Genomic DNA, 15,327 nt, shown 5'->3' with positions numbered 1-15,327 from the left:
GAGCTGGTTCTTCACTGAAGAGTTTTGAGTGTTTTCTGGGAATCCCCAGTCCCCCAAGGTTCCATGCAGCTGGGTGTCCCCTCAGTGCAGCTCCGTCAGCGCTTGCCCTGGGCTGACGCGGTGTCACGGGGAGCAGGACGCTCAGCGTCCCCGGCTCCTCCGAGCTCCGTCTCCTCATCCTCAGAGCCGGATTTCTCTTCCGTGTCTACTTAGTAGGGTTGCTGAGAATCACACGTGATGGTGGTCAGGTGTGATTTGTGGTTCTCTCTGTGATTGGCATAGAGTCAATATTTGATAGAAACACTTGTTTTTTTTTTATCATAATTGTGGCTCCTAGATTACAGTGGTTTTTAGTCTGCATTTTTTATAACTTCATTCTTATTTTTAAATATGCAATTATTTTTATTTATTTTTTTGGTGGTCCTGGGGACTGAAGCCAGGACATTGTGCATGCTAAGCAGGTGCTCTACAACTGAATAATACCCACCCTCCTTGTCTGCACTTAAAAATACATATTGCAATAGACAATATAGCTCTTAAACACCATCACGGGACCTAGTCTCTGTATAGACAATTGAACACGTATGCTATTGCAATAAGAATAAATGTAGTTGGAACATACCTTCTGAATCTATTAACGTGTTTAAAAATGATCATAGCTAGTGACAAACACGAGTCTTGGATCCACTACTTCTTAGAGTCTGCTTTGCCATCATGGGAAATTACATTCTACAGAGAAGGCTAATTGGGTCTCTTTGATATTTGGATGATTTGGCAGATGACCAAGGCTTTCAAAAGCTGACAGTTTTGCATTTTATACTAACTACAAAGTTATCTTCTTGAATTTGGATGTCCCCAGATTGTGAAATGCCAATTAATTCACTGTGTATATGTCTGTGTCTCTGTGAACGTGTGTGTGTGTGATTTCAGGAAAGTAGAAATAAGTTCCATATAGCCTCCTGATACCTTTCTCCTCAAGTTCAAAGTGTAGGCATATATTTACACAAATAAATTGATATTCTTTTGTCATTTGGCATATTGGTGGGAATAAGAGGTTCTCATAATTGTTTCAGAAGGGTTGGGGAGCATGAGCTTAGAAAATGTGAGGAGATAGAGGCATGGAGTTCCTTTACACTTTGTGCAGGATGAGAAACAGTAGCTTTTCTTTTTTCTTCTAAAGCAAACTCGCACTGAATTGTAACATACTATTACTCAGGATTGTTTTTCTGTTCAGATACAAGTGCGTCAGATTTCTCAAGGCAGCATGAAAGATCAAATGTGTTTTACCAGCTATCTTTAAAAGTAGTTTTATTTTTCAGTAAAAGGCTGTAGCCTGTTCGTTCTTCCAGCGGTACAAGAAATTTTCATTGATCCAGGTACATGGTCTATGTGCTTAGTTTCTTTGGGTTTTCTTTTTTTTTTTTTTTAAGTGCTTACTGCATTGTGCTGTGAATGAAAGTATAAAATTTCTGCATTTAGATATTTAGAACATGCTGATTTATCAGAACTTTTAAAAACCTGATTGTTCTTTGGTCGTTGCTTTGTGGGGCAGCCTATTGATTTCTGTTGTCTGTTAAAGAGGGAAATTCTTCCGCTAGCCTGCAGATCATTAAGTGAATGGTTTGCAGTGTGCCTGTAAAATTAATTGAATGCATTGAGCATGTTTGTCCAGTGAATTTATAATTGACACATAGTAATGACTTTGCTTTGATTCTTTGGATTTTCCTCCTCTCTACAACAAATTGAATTCTCTGTTGCATTTTGTATACGTGTTCTTCACAGGGGAAGAAATTTTGCTTTTTTTAGAGGTGGATTTTCCTATCCCCTCTGAATGCCTTCTGTAATTAATACAACAAAAATCTGTTATTGCAGTGCTTAATGATTTTATAAACTATTTTTTGGCTTAATCAGAAACAATGACAAAGAGTGATATAAAAAAATATGAGAAACTTCCTTCCTTTGAAAAATAGAAATGAGGTGGTCAAGCTCACGCATGCTTTGTACCTGACACACTTAATTTCATGTCATTGTGTATCATGATTTGGAGATGGAGTTGCTTCAGGTTTGTAGATTTTTGTTTGAACATTTTTGTTGAATTCTTTCTCCAGGCTGATGTTTCCTGTTGGGTTTGTGGAAAGTGTAGAAGAAGGGAAACAAATGCTCTGTTTTGTTTTCAGGAGGCCTGAGTTGCTGATGAGAAAAGAGTTGAGGGTGGGCTGAGGAACAGAGTGACACTCCCTCTCCTCCAGGCTGAAACTGATGAACAATGAAATCAATTATGTGTATCGGCATTTGAGCAATAGAATTCAGCGAGCCCAAACTGGCTAGTTATGCCCAATGGAAAGTACTGAATACACCTGCAGAATTAGGTGTTTACCAAGAAGCAGCAGCTTAGAGCAATCAGAAAAATCAGTCATACGATGAGATGTAAAAAGAATATAACATCTTTTATTTTTGAAAATTTTCTGTTATGTTGTGTAGAGATAAAATTAAATTTCAAGCACCAGGAATTAAGAGCGTGAGTGGTTCTGTGGGATCGTTATTCAGGGAGGTGTCTAGATCTTGCTAGAGAGACTGAAGCTGACAGGAAAATGACCAGAGCCAGGATTTGTCATCCCAGGGTGTTCTCCATAATGGTTCCTTGTGGGAGCTCATGATTGGCTTAACAAATTATAACAGACCCCAGCAGCCTGTCAATTTTAACAAGAAAAAACTGTGCTTAGTAACTGCTTTGAAAGCAGTGGCCTGTGCAACCTGAATCCTGTCTCCTTGCCTTAAAAAGCAGAGACAATTGTTTGCTTGCATAGTTGAGGTTTTAGATAGCACTTTGTTCCTTGCAAAGCAAGGACCCAGGCCCTCAGCTATAAACGCTGGGCTTGTGTGCTGTTAGATAGCCTTTTATCCCCCAAACAAGGACCTGGCTGGTCTGGTGGTCTGCTTTGTAATGAACATATTTAAAAGAATGTATCTTGTTCCCCTCACCCCATGACTTCCCTAAAGATACACTAAGCCTTTGTACTCAGTTTGCATTCTACAATCTCTGTCTCATCCTGTCTTTCCCCCAAGTTCCTGCTTACTATCACACAACTGTTAATGACTTTTTCCTTTGATTATACACAATAAATATGAGAGCCCTTGAGAGGATCATGGAGTTGGCTCCCTACTCCCTCTCGCTCAGTTAACTATTTCCACAGAGTTTTGAGTAATTCATTCCGTGTCGGTAAGACTTCTGCCAGCCAGAACCCTCAGTTCCAGGTGAGAAGGATGCAGGCTTTATCTCTCCTACCCGAAGGAAAGAGAGAAGAGAATTGAGATCTGCTCCCCCGTGGTCCCTTCCTGCCCCAGGGCCACTCCAGTTCACCTGCAGCCCTCTGGCCTCTGCTCACAGGGCCTCTGTCTCAGGACTCATCGCAGCCTTTTATTCCCTTGTCAACATTCCCTGTGCCTTTCAGAAGTTGGTCTCTTCTCTGCAATTCAACCCTGGCAGATGTGATGGTGGTTCAGCATGTTGGTGGTCAGCGTGCTGGTGGGCAGTCACCTGGGTACACCCAGGAGCCATGCTAATTCACCTGAGTCTCTCAATCGTGGTTACAGAACTTTCGAGCACCGGAGGAAGCCCATTCACGTGAGGCCAGCACAGCATTGCATCACTTTCATTTTATTTTTGAATTTTCAGTGTAGAAATTATTTGTAACAAACGGTTTCAGATTTTCGGCCGCTTTCTTTCCTCACCACCATTTCTTTGTCGGCTCTTGTGCCTGTTTTAAGAACCAGGTTTCTTCTCTGGTCATTTCTAGCAGCTGGGCTTGCCGAATCCTTGATATTCATTTGAAGCAGAATGCTTCATCTTGATGTGAAACTGATTATCCTTGTCATTTCTGAATATTTCGTGTACACTCAGCAACTATTTCAAGTGAAATGCTCTTGTCCAATTTTGGTTAACTCACATTTGCTGATCTCCTGCTTTCATGCTGAGGGCAGTTTCTTCTTCCTGTAATAAAAATTAGCAATTTGCATTTACTATGGAAAGTTACTGGCCCGAGGTGCTTTTGTTCTTCGCAGTATTAATACAACTCACCGAGTAAAATGTACAGCACTTTTTACTCTATGCCGAGAATTGTGCATCCCAGTCAATCTTAGAACATTTTCATCCCCCCAGTAGGAAGCCCCGTACCCATACGCAGACATTCCCATCTTCCCCATCCTCCCCCAGCCCCAGGCAGCCACTCTTCTCTCTCTGTGGATTTGCTTGAGCTGGAGATTTCATGTAAATCGAGTCATTTCATGTAAATGGAACCGTCTATTGTGACTGAATTCTTTCAAACTGAGTAACGTTTTCAATGTTTGTCCACGTTTGTCCACGTTGTGGCCTGTCTCAGTATTCCTTGCTTTGCTATTGCTGAATAATATTCCACTGTATGGCTGGGTCCCTCTGTTTACCCTTTCATCACGTGATAGACATTTGGGTTGTTTCTGCTTTTTGGCTGTGATGAATAATCGTGCCATAAATATTCCTGTAGGAGTTTTTATAGGGACATTTGCTTTCAGTTCTCTTACCTGTGTCCCCAGGAAGCAGAATTGCTGGGTCATTCAGAAACCAAGTGTTCAACTCTCTGAGGACATGCCAGGCTGTTTTCCAAAGTGGCCATGCTTTGTTACATCGTCACCAGCAACTGCTGTGAGCTCTGCTTCCTCTGTGTCCTCATTAGTGCTTGTTACACTTTTTTTGATTATAACCTATTGTACTGAGTTTGAAGCAGTTTCTCCAAGTTATTTTTACTTGGTTTCTTTTACAGCTAATGATATTGAACATCTTTTCATTATGCTTATTGGCCATTTTTACATTTTCCTTTAAAAATACTTTTTCAGATCCTTTATTCATTTTTTAATTGAGTTGCCTTTTTATTGTTGAGTTGTTGGGGCTTTTTTATCTTGGAAATACAAATTCTTTATCAGATAAATGATTTGAAATAATTTTCTCCTGTGTGTTGTTTTTCACTTTCTGGATGGTGTCCTTTGAAGCAAAGTTGCAAATTTTGATGAACTCCAGTTTATCTGTTTTCTTTGTTCCTTGTACTTTTGGGGTCATATTTAAGATGTGAGATTTTTATTTAAACTTTTATATATAAAATAACTGAATTCTTAGGACCGTTCTAGGAGACGGGTGCTGTTGTTGTCCCCAGTCTATGGACAGGAGACTGAGATGCAGAAAATTTCCCTGAATATCAGGGTCACAGCTGCCCAGTGGTGCTGTGGGATTTCAGGCCCTCTTGTTTGTCCCCAGCATCTGTGCTCTTCACCACCATGCTCTACTCCTTCCTGGAATCGTTAATGAAAATCTTTCCTTCTTTGATTTCTTGTTAGTTATTTTCTCATTGGGGACCTCATCTTCTCATTTTCCTTGCAGAGCTCAGTGTAGGTTTATTTTAGGTCTCATGTAGGCAGAGGTATTGCTATCAGTTAACTTTTTTATTACTCACTCTGTAGTGATGTCTGTTGCTAATTGACCTAATCAAGTCATGCTTAAGTCTTTCCTGCTCATGACACTAAAAACAGAGTCATGACTTACAGAATGCTCAAAGAAGAAAGTACTTGATTGATTTTATTTTGCTAACCAATCAAATAAAAACCCCAGTGTTGACATAGATTATAAGCCCTCCAGAATAGGTTCATTGTCTTCCTTGTGTTTCATTTGTTTGGTCACAGTGTCTGGATAGTGCCTTGCTATCCAGCAGTATTGTTAGGTTATGGTGCTCTTGAATCATTTTAAGGACAGAATTTTGACAACAGACTGTGTTGTTCATTTCACAAGGGAAAAGATAATATAAAAATACTGCTCAGATCTATTTTAAAATTAAGCTTGGAATTTTGAGAAGTGTTCGAGAAACCATACAAAGATCTTTTTCACTAATTTTAGATCTATCTTAGACATATTATGGTTACATAGCAAACTACCTTACCAAATATATTTGACAAGAGGGGTGTATTATTGATTATTTCTTTTACTTGAAATATTCTACCTGGGATAAAGTAATCAGAGCCCATAAATGAACAAATGTAACTTCGCATTTCTATGCAACATGTGAGCAGACTTCATATATTTATATATAATATATATGGCTGTGTGTTTTAAACAGTATTTCAGTGTTTTTATAGTTTTTCAGCAATGTTCTACCTTTAGAATTCTTCTAAGAAAATCACCCCCGTATCTAGTGCAGTTTGTACTGTGTATCCTGTCTTATGCATGGAATCCCACTGTCACCTCAGTGAGGAATTTCCTCTCCTACTGAGTTCGTAGCAGAGCTACAGGGACTGGGATATCTAGGACTTTGCTCTCCATGTGTTTGAAGTTGGCTGTCAATCACGATTTTCCCTTTCTTGGGTTTTCATTGTTCAATAAGAATTTTTGAAAATAACTATTAATATGTTGCACCAGGCTCCCTAGAAACTTGATGTGTGTGTGCTTTCCAGTTTTCAATTTATAAAAAATGTAAATGCACTCTTGTTTTTAAGTAGTCCTTTTTCACTAGATATTTGTTTATCTCTTTATCGTTATATTGTTTCCCAATGAATGAGATAGTGTGCATGTTTTAAAAGATACATTACTATTTTTTGTCTTATTGAAACAGTTATTTTCATTGTAGAGAATTTACAAAATAAGGATAAACACAGTAAATAAGTTTAAAATAGCCTGTAATCTCCTCACCTAGAGATACAGGTGTAAGTTTTGAAATTGAGAATTACAAGTCCTCTCACGTTGTTCTACTTTTTCAAGGTCGATTTCCTTACTGAGACCCTAGAATGCCCATATGATTTGTAGCAGCAACTAGTCAGTTTCTGCAGAGGGTTCCGCTGGGATTGTGATCGAGACCACGTTGAACAGACGGATTGCTCTGGGGAGAACTGCCATCCCAAGATCATTGTCTTCTGACCCTGGAATATGCGTGGTGTGTCTGTCCAGGTATTTAGATCTTCTTTAATTTTTTTTCAACAATGTTTTGAGTTTACAGAATTGTATTTTACTTTTTTTTGCCTTTATACTGAGGACAAGTGTGCAAGGTACCGGGATCAGAAGTGTACTTGAACCCTGCTACTTGCTGCCACCATGCTCTCTGCGATCTTGCTTCGCCCGCTCTACAATCTTGCACAGAATAGGATCTCAGTAACTCTCTCGCTCTTGAATGATTATATGATTGTTGGATGATGCTTGAGAGTCCTTGTGATGATTTTTTTTCCCCAGCCTTTCCCCAATTCTTTACTATGCCCTTTCTCTTCCTTTCCTCCAACCTGGGTTTCAGTCTGTAGACACTTCCTTTCAGTGGTTCATGATAATTTTACATGTGTGCTGTGGAAAGATGCTAGAAGTCAAGAAAGAGCAAATTCATTTCATGCTAGTATTTTTAGAGTGTGTTATTGTTTTATCGATTGAAATTAAATCAGGCTGACCCCCTGAGCCTTCCTGTGAGCTCTTTTTGCCTTCCTACATGTGATACTGCTCTGGTTGCTGCATGTGCCCTTTCCCCAGCCTTGCTTTTGGAGTTGAGTAAGTCACCATAAGTGGAGCACTCTCTATAAAAGATGAGGAGAACATTTGCTCCTTATCCCTGGTTGGGGACTTGGATGAGAAGAGGTAACAGTTAAAGAATGGAGCCCCACCTCATTCTAACCCCTGCCCTTTCCGTTCCTTTCTCCAGGGAACAAGAGTACAATTCAACAGTATATAGATTGATTGTGAGCTAATGAGATAGACAAGACAACCGAACATTTATTAAATATCCTTTCATGCTAGAAACAAATGTATTATACACACAAAAAGCACATAAAGCACGGTAGTACTGTGGTTACAAACGTGGGTCCGATTTCGAGTCCTGCTCTGGAGTGACCAGTCCTGTTAGATGGAGAAATGGTAGGTCAGCTTAGCCTCTCCTGGACTTGTTTTCTCTCCTGCAAAGACGGGGCTCTCTAGGCATCCCTCCCCCGTAGAGGTGCTGAGGGATATAAATGACGCACGTGGGCAGCCTGAGCACAGCTGTTCCTTCCTCGTAAGTGCAGGATAGCATAGCTTCTGCGGTGACGGCTTTATGACCGCCCCGTCTAGACTCTCAGTGCTCCGAAAGGATGCCTTGTGGTTTGGAGATGGGATTCTCACGTCTGTAAATACCCAATAATTGTGTTATTGGGCCCTGCTGATTTGAATCTATTTTTTAGAAAGTACATATTGTAGATATGTTTTTAAGCATGCATGCTTTTTTTCTTTTATTATTTATAGTTCTACCCTCTCATATCATGGTGTGACATTTCATGGAATCCAGGAAACAGCCCTAAGCTACCTGCCTCTTCACACTTCTCCGTGGTGGTTTTCTTACCTGACTAGAAGAGGGTTTTGCATAGGAAATTTTCTTTGTTCCCCTTTTCTTGCAGTCTCTCTGTCTGTCTGTCCATCTCTCACCTGTCAATCTGTCCATTTATCTACCCACTCATTCTTCAGACTTTTTCCAAAAAGCATTTCAGGCGGCTTACAGAAGAACAGATACCAAATAAACAGGTGAGAAAATGGGGCCAAATTCAGACAGTGAGGCTTGGAAGGGAGCCTGTCTGAGGGTTGCAGGCGTGAGAGACACGCCTCTGCCCTGTGACTTGTAAGATCGACAGCAAGTGTGTGCCTGAGGCTCCCAGCAGACACAGGGAAAGAGGGTTTGAGGGAGATGCTCACTGGCTGTGAAATAAATAAGTGGCTGGGGAGAAGCCCAGCGTTTCCAGCTACTAAGGATTAGGAGAATATTTTGAGTGTCTTCCAAAGTCAGAGTATTGCATCTTTTCCTTTGTCAGAGATCTATGTATAGTTGGTTACATTCTATACCTGGAAATTTCTCCAAAACTGCTTCCCACGTGAGTCCCATGGCTCGGGAATGGGGTGGTTCTGCTCATTGACGGGTGTTGGCCAGAAACAGAAAATGACAGCCTCAAAGGAGCCTGGGATTTGTCAGTTATGTTTTGTCATTACGGTAGAATTAAAAAAATGTTTTCACAGTATCTCTCCATCTGAGGTGGCAGCGTGCTCTCTTACCAGTATGAGGAGCTCAGGGCCACGGGATGGTGCTGGCTGAATGCACTGCCATCAAATCAGCTGAGCTAGTCACTGCAGGTGTGGTTTTTTTACATACAGCATTTCATGTTCTTTCCTAGAATGTTTCAACAGGGAGTTAATTAACTGAGTCAATTAACATTTAATAAATATGATGTTTTGTTGAAAAGACAGCTATAGGCAGAATATAAGAGGTGAAGACTTTTAAAACGGTTTCATTACTGAAATTTCAGTAGGGAAGATACACAGTTTTCTTATTTATGCCTCTCTTTTAAAATAACAAAGAAACAAGACTGCGGGGAGCTGCCTCATGAAGTGAGAGTCTGGTAGACAGGAGTTAACAGTCCTGATTTACAAGACACAGCACCTGCGGGGAGCTGCCTCATGGATTGAAGGTCTGGTATCCGGGAGTTAATAGCTCTGTTAATAAGACTTAGCTCTGGGAGGTTTCTCTGTCCCGCCACCCCTACGTTCTTAAGATAAAGGATTAACAGATGTTATCCCGGAAGGAGTTTCTGTGTTTTGTTCTTTGCCCAAGAAAAATAAGATAAGGGCAAAAACAGGACTCCTTAGACTGATGATTGTAAATGTCATTCCTTGAGGTAAACATGAGTGTAATCGTAAAGAAATCTATGTAATCTTTCTGGTATTCAATGTTTCTTCCTTCTTGCATACTATAAAAAGAGTTGCAAAATAAACTGCGTTGGCGGTGTCTGGCCTTTTCTTTAGCAGTGTAAGACTTGTCCCTCTCGACCCCATTCTGTGTCTGTGTGCTTTCTTTTCTTAGTCGTGTCGACCGCGTCTTCGGACCTGTTCGTTTTGCCGGCAGGCTCCGGCACAAGACAGAAAAGGCAGAGGATGATTTCTGTTCTTCCTCTCTGCTTGCAGGTGCCCTCACCTCCAGTGGTATCCATCCAGACACCAGCACTGACACTGGTCGTGCTCAGAACTGCCTCGGCCCTGAAGACACAACAGAGAAATAGAAGGGGGCCGCTCCCTGTTACAGCAGGTGCTCTCACTCTGTGGGTCCTTATGTAACTGCGCGGTGTTAATCAGGATCACCCGTTCTACACTATGTGGCGCTGCTGCTGTGTCTCCTAGTTACTTGTTTCTGTAAGTATTCATGTATTATTCCCATTGCGTGGTACTACACACCTAAAAATGATTTTTTCAGATGAAAAATAATATGCATTTAATATAATAAGTTTGAAAAAAGGGGCAAAAGAGACTATCCTGGTCCCGCTACTCAGAGATAATAATTAACAAGTTAACATCTATTTTCTGTTCTTTTCGTCAGTGTGTATCTCCACTGTCATAAAAAACCAGCAAGCACTCTGTGCCTGTTTACTGTGTGGAGAACTTCATTTCCCATTCGGCTTATTACATGTTTTTCTACAATATTCTATCTCCCCTGGCATGATTTTTAATGACCAGTATAGCATTCTGTCTTATGGAGGCATTGTCCATTTTACTTCGGGCTCCAATAAACTTTTAAATTCCAAGTATACTTTACTGAAATACTGAAAAGAGAACTGTGGTGGTAGAGGAAGTCCCCTATCTCCCTTCCCCTTATTTCCTGAGGGTAAATGCTGTTGAAAACTTGCTATATTTATTTCATGACCTTTATGCCTATGAGATACATATATATGCACATATGAGAAATCAATTTATGTGTGTGTATATATGCTTTATTTAAAAATGAGACCATACTATATGTTTTTCTGCAGCTCGCTTTATTCACTCAGGGGTATATCATAGACGTCCTCCCACTCCAGACTCACCCGGTTCTTTCAGATAGATTGGAGGGGTCTCCTGATGTGCGGGTGTCGTCTCTTGTCCACGGACACATTTGGTGGAAGAGTGCTGTGGACAAGGCCCTGGACCATGCCGGAACGCAGACTCCCTCAGCACCTGCAGCTCGCTGTGATTTACCGCATCATTATCTTGATGGTGGACAGTTAAGTTTTCTCCATTTTCCACTGTCAGAAAGGATGTTTGTCTGTCATCCTTCTTGTACAGACATTCCTATGATCTTGTATAGTATTCTTTGGTTAAGGCTTCTGGAAATTTAGTCCCTGGATGTGACATTTATATTCATCACAGAATCCTTTCAAGTGACTCTAGAAAGTCCTTCTCCATTGGGGAATGAAAAGATGCACAATTACTTATGTAACCAATTGTCTATCGCTGGATATGATTTCACTTCAGTTATTCTTCCCACCTTTGTAAACACTGCTGTGTAAATGCACTGATGGGTAAATTTTTTTGGACTGATTTTATTTTTTCCTATAGGAAAAGATTCCCAGAAGTGGAGTTGAGTCTGTGTGTATGTACGTTTTTCAGAGTTTACATATCCATTGACGTGTGGTCCTCCGAAAATTCGCTCATGGTTTGTTCTCACACAGATGGACACTAGCTAGAATATCTTAAAAATATTTGCCATTATGATAAGCAAAAGTGCTTTTTCATTGTTTCAGTTTGCATTTGATGACTAGTGAGGTATTAAGCATTTTTCACTCATTAGCCATTTGACTTTTTTAAAATGAATGATTCCTTTTGTCCTTTGCACACATTTAAGTGAGGGAGCTTCTTGTTGCTTTGTGACAGCTCTTTGTATGTTATGAACATTAACTTCTTGACTTCATCAACATGTATCACAGAGCTTTTTCTTGTCATTTCTTGCCTTTCATTTTGTTCAGGAAGTTTTTGATTTTTGTTGTGGCTCAAAATATTCTTCAGATATTAAATGACTTCCTTATGGGTTTTATCTTTTACATTATTCTTAGAAATACTTTCTTATAATGGAATACATCTCTTCTGTAGGGTTTTTTAGTCTCTAAGATGGAGATGATAATAGTGCTTGTTATAGTGAGGGGAAGTTGAGTTAATAAGAGCAAAATGTTGTATTTGCTGTTATTAGTAATTGTTAATATTTACATCACTATCTGCAATTTATCTTGTGGTCATTATGACAGGAATAGAATGTATTCTTTCCAGGCGATTCTCTGATTGTCCCAGGACAATTATTGAAGTCATACTTTTCTCTTTGATTTGAAATCCCACCTGTACAAATTACTTATGTACACTAGAGTCTCTTTTTGAGCTCATGGTTTATTTCTGTCAATCTTACTTTCTTACTCCAGCACCATATCTTACATATTGTAAAAATTTATTTAATAACTGGCAGTCTGATTTTTTTATTCTTTTCCTCCATCCCAAATTTTCTTGTCTAGAATTATGACTTTATTATTCCGGAAGAATTCAAAAATATTTTGTTCAAGTTAAAAAAACTCAGATTGGAATTTTCATGGGATTTTTTAGTAAGTTTTGAATTATTCATAGGAGAACTTACATCTTTACAAAACTGCTTTCCTCCATGCAATATGTTGATGTCTCTACATTCACACCTCTTACTTTACCCCTCAGTACAGTCCTGTAGTTTCTCCATTTAGAACATGGGCATTAGTTTTGAATTTATTCCAGATTATTGTTTATGTTTTTGTTACTTTTGTAACTGAGGATTTTTTGCTATTATATTTTTAAATACTTAAAACGGACATTTAGAAAGGAAGATTCGATTTGACAATACTCACTTGGTAACTTGTCATTTAAAATTGTAAGTATTAAGTTCTTGTTCCAGAATCCTTTCTTTTCTGTTTTAAAAAATTTGTTTCCAAGATTATCAAAATGGTCATAGCTAAGTAGTACAGGTGGGGAGACAGATGGAGAGAGGTAGTGTGGCTCATGTACAAACTGTGAGCTGTTTCATGGCTGCCTTTAGGCTGCAGAAGCCTCAGAAGCGCCCAGGTTAGACCAGGGATGGCTTTTTATGCACTTGAAAGCCAGCTTTCCTGCCTGTATGGTGAAGCCTGTTAGGCGTGGCAGGTAGATGATCAAGGTCCGATGGAGGTCATTGGCTGCACAGATCGCTGTGTCTGTGAGAACTGGAGACCATCGTCATGGGAAATGCTTGGTGCCAGGAACACTGCAGGGGAGCTGGGGAGCCTGTGTGTTAAGGATTTTCCAGTCATGGGAGTGGGAAGTGCAGACTCTGCATTCAGATCTGAGTTTGAATTCATCCTCTTTAGTTTACTGGTCCTCTGACTTTTATCAAGTTATACATCCTCTTTGAACTCCTGTTTCCTTGTCTCTCAAAACAGGAGAATTACGGCCTGCTGCTAGAGTGTTTGATCAGGGTAAATGATTTGTGTCTATAAAATGCCACGTACAGTCACAAGGTCAGTGAGAAATGGGCTGTTGCCTCTTCTTCTGCAACTCAGTGCTCGATAAGACATCGGGGGAAAGACAGTCCCTAATTTGTATGTGATGCAATGAGGAACAAAATTAACTTCTTGCCTTTCCCTAGCAGTATTGTTACTCCTTTGTTTCATTTACCTCTTTCCTCCTTTACTCTCCCCTTTCCCCTCCTCCAGCAAAAGAGCCTGAGACTGTCTCAGAACACTAGATTCAAATAACTTTAAATGTTGGCTCATCCCCATGAAATGACAGTGACATTAAAAAAAATCTGTACGCATCCCAGACTTGATTGTATTTGATTTACACACACACACACACACACACACACACACACACACACACACACAAAATCAGGCTACCTCCCATTTGCTGAGGGAGAAGGACTGCTTTTTCTGAATTTTCATTCACTGAATGTGAGAGCAAAGTCTCTTAAGCAGAAATTCGCCTGGCTTTGTGCATGTTATTTGAAATTGAATTTCTGCTTTGTGTCCATAGAAATATTCTCCTATTAGAAGAGAGGAAGTGGAGACATAGATATTCTGCTGAGATATTGGTGTCATCATATTTGAGTTGGAAAGGACTTAAGACAGCATAGAGTCATAACTTTTTATGGGTGAGAATCCATGATAGTGTAACTTGGACAAGAACCCGGATCCTTGCCATCGTGTCCACGCGGATGAAGAGGCAACTGGGTGGGGGATGGCAGGGATCCTTCTTGCTTAAGTTCCAGAGTCTTGCTAGTTTTCATTGCTCAGCTGCCTTTAGTTTATGTCCATGTGGCCTCTGATGGGAAGGTCACTCTGTCCTGATAGATTGAGTTTCTTATCAGCAAAAAACTCTGGACCCACTCATGGTTCCCAGAGATTTTCTGCTCACCTGCTGACAGTTTATATAAATGAGACCTAAGAAACTGCTGGATATAAAATCCTTATTGTTTCTGTTTGCCCTCGAGTTCCATAGGAATGGGGTGCTGTCTCAGGCTGTCTGAGGCTAGATATGAACAAAGATACGGTGATAGGCTGTGCAGCTGTACCCTCCCCAGTCGAATGGGATTTCCACCATAGTTTTTAGAATCAGGCAGATGAGTTCAAATCTTGCCTTTACCAGTTATTAGCTTTGTGACCTTGAGGAAGAAACTTTACTTTTTTGGGGTCCAATTTTCTTTATCTGTAAATAAGTTCAGTATTTATTTTAGGGTTTTTGTTTTAGAATTGAATGAGCTAATTCCCTCATTTATTCCTAACATACTGATCACATGGTTCTATGCTGGTGCCTTAGTAGTTGGTTACTAAGGGACTCGGCAGTGAGAATGTGGGTGAGGCCCCCTGGATCACAGAGCTTATATTCCAGGATATACTTGTGAAAGACTGGATTGCAGTGGATTTTTAGTAAATCTCCATTCCTTTCCTAATCCCCATTGATTGTGTATATATATTTATACTAATATATGAACAATTTTTTACTGCAATTTAAATCTCTTTGTAGTATTTAAAGTATGTAGATATAACAAAAATACGTGAACTAAAATGATTTAACCTTTATTTTCTTTTCAATAAGCAAAAAAAAAAAAAAAACAGAAAAGAAAAGAAAAAGTTTTGAAGAAGTAGATATAATTTTGTTTCCGTGGAATCAACACCCTATATTAGGTTTTTCGGTTGTGTTCTTAAACAGCATATAAAATTGGCAGGTTTTGACTTCAGTATTGATAGCTGGGTGAGTATATATTTTTTTTTTGTGGTTGTCTTTGATGAATTATTTGCACTAGATCATAAATAATGTGCATGTTACATATTGGAAATGAGGAAACAGTGGACACATACTACCTCCAATGCAGTCATTTTGTTACCGAGTCCAAACTCGTTCTGCTTGCCACATGACAGGCCAATAAACTGGGAGATGAGGTGTTGGAGCAAGGAATAGCGACTTTATTTGCAAAGCTGGCAGACCCAGAAGATGGTACACTGATGTCCAGGAGAACCATCTTC

At 39.8% G+C, this 15,327-nt stretch overlaps 1 long non-coding RNA gene across 1 annotated transcript in view; it reads right to left on the bottom strand.

Moving 5' to 3' along the window:
• LOC140693145 (uncharacterized) overlaps positions 1–15,327 on the bottom strand; it is a 733,405-nt gene that overhangs the window by 194,515 nt on the left and 523,563 nt on the right. The gene's annotated exons all lie outside the window — the stretch shown is intronic.

This window comes from Vicugna pacos, unplaced genomic scaffold, assembly GCF_048564905.1.
Source record: "Vicugna pacos unplaced genomic scaffold, VicPac4 scaffold_19, whole genome shotgun sequence".
Classification (NCBI taxonomy): domain Eukaryota; kingdom Metazoa; phylum Chordata; class Mammalia; order Artiodactyla; family Camelidae; genus Vicugna; species Vicugna pacos.
The sequence above is the reverse complement of the archived record's forward strand: the minus strand, read 5'-3'. Positions and strand labels throughout refer to the sequence as shown.